Below are 5,591 nucleotides of genomic sequence, written 5' to 3'. Positions count from 1 at the left end.
TATATATATATATGTGTGTGTGTGTGTGTGTGTGTGTGTGTGTGTGTGTGTGTGTGTGTAGTGTTTACGAGAGGATTCCGTGCAGTGCTGAGATGTGGACAAACAGTGTTTGTGTTGCCTTCTAATCCCAAAGTTAGTTAATCCCAAAGATTGAATTAACTTTATTTTAAATGACGATCCAGACTGCGTCAGTAAGAACTTGGTCATATGTTCACTTAATTTTACCGTGGATTAGTTTACAAACAAGGCACAATTCGATGCAAGATTTTCAAAAACATTGAAACTAAAAAGATGCTGTGCCGGCTATATTGGAAATATAAGTAACTGTTTTTTTTACGTGGACACTATTGCTTTGTCTCTTCTTACAGATCGTTTGATATGTATTGAGTTATTTATGCATTTTTTACCAAAATTATAGCAACATCCACCTATGAGGAATGTATGCTGTCAAACATACACAACTATTAGCAAATCATAGCAGTGGGCATTTACTTCCGAGTTTACAATTCACCACACCTATTCAAACAGAGCGTTCTGATGATGGGGGTTAAAACTGGCCTTTTACTTCCAAATGATGATGTTTTTTGATGTAAAAATCTTGATAATATAATAAGTGGACCTCAGAGAACAGTACAAAAAAAGAAAAAACACAAACAAACGCAGTTCACGTCCCCTTTAAGTAAGTTGGTAGTTAAGTTTATGTTAAATAATATTGATTTTTACTTGATGGTCACACCACATTTTTAATCACTAAATGTAACATTTTGTTGTAAAAAAGTATGCTTTTTTTAATTTTTTTTAAATTATGAAACCAACATGAATACTAAGATTTAGGTCAGTGAATTGATTTATTATTATTATTATTATTAGTTTTAATAAATTAATCACTGTTTTCTATGATTAGTGATAACTATTATTATAATGTATAGTCATAAATATATTTTTATATTACAAAATTAATCAACACATTTAGAAAATATGCTATGTTTTAAATCATGTTTGTTTAGATTTATTTAATATTCAATATTTATTTAGTCTAGATTAAATAAACTGTGGACCCTCCTTGTCCTTTCTTGTCAGAGGTGAGAGTGAATGAAGTGCAAATAGCTTGAAATACAGTAGACAATACTGCTAGCTAACATAATTCAACATATAATAGATCCAAAATGTAATTATTGGATAGTATATGTTAGTATAATAGTATATGTAATCTACTCCAGTCTACTGCAACCCTGCAGATTTAAAATGTATTCTTTTTATTCAGCAAAGTCACATCATGTGATACGAATTCAGAGCTGATAAAAGCATAATCCGCACGACTCAAGTCCATCAATTATTCTTGTGAAGCAAAAAGCTACATGTTTATAATAATAATAATAATCCATCATTTAGGTGTTTTAAAGCGGTCATGAACTGCGTTTGTTTTTTATTTTGTACTGTGCTCTGAGGTCTACTTATAATGTTATCAAAATTTTTACATCAAAAACATCATATTTTAGAAGAAATAAGCTATTTTCTGTCCTGTTTTTAACCTGGACAAATCTGTTAACTGTTATAATTTTGTTCAGTGTATATATATATATATATATTTTTTTTTTTATAGTACAATGGCCTCTTATATGTCAAAAGATCAAGGGCATTTTGGTTTCTCAGTTCATGACCTAGAGGACTGTTGCTTTTAGCCAGAAACGACAGCTTGAAGTTAAAAACTTGATGGATTTGTTTATTGCAAACATGCTGATTTTTTCTTCAGTGGAGTGGTGTGGATTACTTGTGGATTATTGTGTTTGTCTCAGCTGTTTGGACTCTCATTCTGACAGCACTACAGAGGATCTATTGTTGAGCAAGTGATGTAATGCTAAATTCCTCCAAATCTGTTCTGATGAAGAAACAAACTCATCTACATCTTGGATGGCCTGAGGGTGAGCAATTTTCCATCAACTATTCCTCTAATTTCTCAAAGCTTTCTTTTCACTATTTTTATTTTCAGGGTTGTGAAGGTGTCACATCTCATTTCTACAGCATCTGTGATGTGCTCACTGTTCTCACTGTGAAGGCATGAGGCCAAGAACAGATTCATCCTGACCCCAAAGTCCATTAGAGCTCCAAGAGGTGGGTCCTTGAGATTCCAGAGTTTCTTCTCTCACCAGTATCTCGACCATTTTGAAGTTGAAGGAAATTAGATGTGGATGAATTGCCATCTGAGTGTCTCTATGGTAACAGCCACACAGGAGAGTCACTGCATGAGCGGCCCCTCTAGTTCCCTGCCTCTCTGCAGCTGTGGACTCAGAGATGTTGCTCTTGGTGAGCATCAAAGTGACGAGGCTTGTGTTGACGCATCCAAGGCTATACAACACCTAAAGGAAGTAGAGTGTTCCAGATATCTGACTTCAGCGTTTTGTCACGGAAGGTGCCGATGGACTCAAAAATGTTGTTTATGCAAAGTCCACACGCCTGCCAGAATTTTCTTCTGGGGTGTGTTGATAGGAAACAGCATGCAATAAAAAAGTTATTCTGCAAACACAGACCATTAAAGTGCATTATGAGTTTAAAATTAGAACGGTTGCATGATTCTTTCCATAAACTCTATCCTAGGGTAAAGTTCCAATAATAATGCAGAGTTCCAGTAATATATTGTAGCCTTTTCCCATCTACATATCATGGAAAGTGGAAAGAAAATACTTATCATTAAAGTACACACAGTGGAAGAAACTGACCAAAAATAATACTAATAAATCATATAAAATTCACCATTCCATAACCTAAAGGCTTGTGCACACCGGGACGATTATCGCGAGTGATTATCGCCGACATTTAATGCCTCGTGACTAAACAAAGGGCGGCAAAGTGAGTGTGCACATCGACGTGCAAAACGGCAGGCGTAAAAGCGTCAGTAAAAAAAAAAAAAAAACGCCTCGGGCTCGTTTTTTTTGTTTGATGCGCCGCGTTAAAAACCAATGAGATTGGCGCTTTTGTTCACGTGCCTGGAGCTGCTGAAGTTACAGTAAAACACGACTTGGTGGTGCTCAAGCACAAAACGGTCTTGCCGAGCACACATTGATACCTAACGACGAAGGGGAAGTAAGTAGAAGAAGAAGATGCATCGAGGCAAGATGAATGTAGAGCTACTGGTCTCATTGGTGTCTGATCAAATAGGATTCGATGGTGAGTTTCATTTAACTTAATTTTCATTCATGTACATAGGCTTGTAACTTTTCCCCGCAAACTTTTGAACATCGCCATTGTTTGTGTGCTGTAGTGGAGGAGGTTAAACAGAAGTGGAAAAGCTTACGCGATACACACACAAGGAAAACGCGTAAGGGTGATTGGACAGGATGCTAAAAACAAGAAGCCGTGGAAGTTTATGACGGTGACGGAGTTCCTCGCAACCAACTGAATTTCGAAGATATTAACATTAGAACATTACAATACATAGCTGTGTGAGCTATACGATATGTAATGCATTAAACAGTGTTTAACATGATATCATGGCATGTTCCCTGTACACCATGTGATCACACCTCTAGTTCAGTATATTAGTTTGTGTTCTGTGTATAGGTAACCTCTGCTGAATTTGTGTTGCCAGATGTGTTGGTACATTAAAATGACCATGAATCTAAACTACATTTGTAATCAAACATTGACCTCAGGAGTATTTCGTCAAGATGGATATGATGGATATGAAGTGTGGCATGGCCCACAGTGTGAATGATTGTTTCTGATGTAAACTGAATTTATCTTTACAGTGTTCACAGCAATATTTCTGCTGAAAGAATGGATGAAGTGGTGGTCCAAAATGATGTGAGCGAAAGTGAGGAGGCACCAGCAAGCATGTCTTCAGGATCATCCATCACCAGCCCAACTGTGATGAAGTCCAATGTAAACAAAAGAAAACGGTCAGAGATGCCAGACTTCTTGGAGAAGTACCTCTTATCCAAAGAAGCCAGGGAAAGCGAGAAAGAGGAGCGCAGAAGAGAGAAAGTGGAGTGCAGAGAGCAACGACGAGAACAACACAATGCAACAGAATGATGACAATTACTTGTTTGCTCTTGGCTTGATACCAAGACTAAGGAGATTGTCCCTAGCCCTACAGTCTTCGGTCAAACTCAGCGGCATCCAGGGAATGGCCGGAGGAGATATGGTTTCAGCGGAAAAGCTTCAACCGCTACACACTGACGTGGTTAACGTTTCCCAGCTCAGGAGCACCTGGAAGTTCACTTGGTGGTGGAACATTCAGAGTTCCATCTCTGAGTGCCTTCCCCAGCACAGAATTGGCAAATATGCCTCCATCACTGTTGCTGCCATAGCTCCCCACATCAACCACCAGGAAGCAGTAATCTGTATCAACTAGGGCCAGCAATACAACTGAGAGCGTACCTTTATAATTAAAGTAGAGAGAACCAGAGTTTGCAGGGGCCTGGATGAATATATGTTTCCCATCCATGGCTCCCAAGCAATTAGGGAAATTCCATCAATCATGGAACCTCCTGGCTGTATTCCTCCACATCTCTTCAGTAGGAACTGGCAAATGTTCATCTTTGAGGCAATGCCAAATTGCATCACAGGTCTCACTCACTATCAAAGCCACAGTTGACATGCCAAGTCGAAAGCTGGATGCAATTGTGCGCAGTGTTGGGGAGTAACTAGTTACATGTAACGGAATTACGTAATATAATTACAAAATAAAAGTAATTGTAATCAGTTACAGTTACTAAGAAAAAATGTGTAATTAAATTACAGTTACTTATGAAAATGTTAAGGATTACAAAGGGGGTTACATATTACTTTTTCCACACACACTCCCACATACAGATTTAATTGAGTTGCAGTGACTACTCTAAAATATGAAACACCAATGTTTCAGAAGTTTATAACATGCTTATGTATATGCTTTATGTTTTTAAGATTAACTGTTTTTTTCTAAGGCATTGTTAGATTCCAGCGTTTACTGTCATAGCTATGCAAAGATTTGATTTCAAAAACAGTATCATAGCTATTAAACTATTTCTTGTTATGATTTTAAATATGTATTTGACCTAAGAATGATTTGAAAGGGTTAGTTCACCCAAAAATGAAAATTAGCCCATAAATTACTCACCCTCAAGTCATCCTAGGTGTATATGACTTTCTTCTTTCAGACGAATCCAATCGGAGTTATATTAAAAATTGACTTTGATCTTTCAAGCTGTTTAATGCCACTCAGCGGGTGTTGCATGCATCAGTCCAAAACAAGTTAAATAAAAAGCTCCCATCCATAAAAAAAAAACTGTCTCACACGGCTCCCGAGGGTGAACAAAGGCCTCCTGTAGCGAATCGATGCTTTTTTGTAAGAAAAATATACATATTCAAAATGTAATAATCTCTTTAATCTAGCTTGCGCTCACTGTTGTACACGGAAGCAGCTCCGGGCGGATAACGTATGAGGTCAGCGCTGCGCATGCGCCGGTGAGTCTCGTGAAAACCAACGCTTGTTCACAGGAGCAAAGGAAGCAAAGTTTCCTTACTTTAGCAAAGGAAAACCAGTCTCCTCTTGGCTTATATCGAAATCCTCCGACATTCTTCTTTACAAATCCTCGTTTTGTACTTCTAAT

Source organism: Sinocyclocheilus anshuiensis, unplaced genomic scaffold, assembly GCF_001515605.1.
Source record: "Sinocyclocheilus anshuiensis isolate Anshui unplaced genomic scaffold, SAMN03320099.WGS_v1.1 scaffold135, whole genome shotgun sequence".
NCBI lineage: Eukaryota > Metazoa > Chordata > Actinopteri > Cypriniformes > Cyprinidae > Sinocyclocheilus > Sinocyclocheilus anshuiensis.
Note: the sequence above shows the minus strand (reverse complement) of the source record.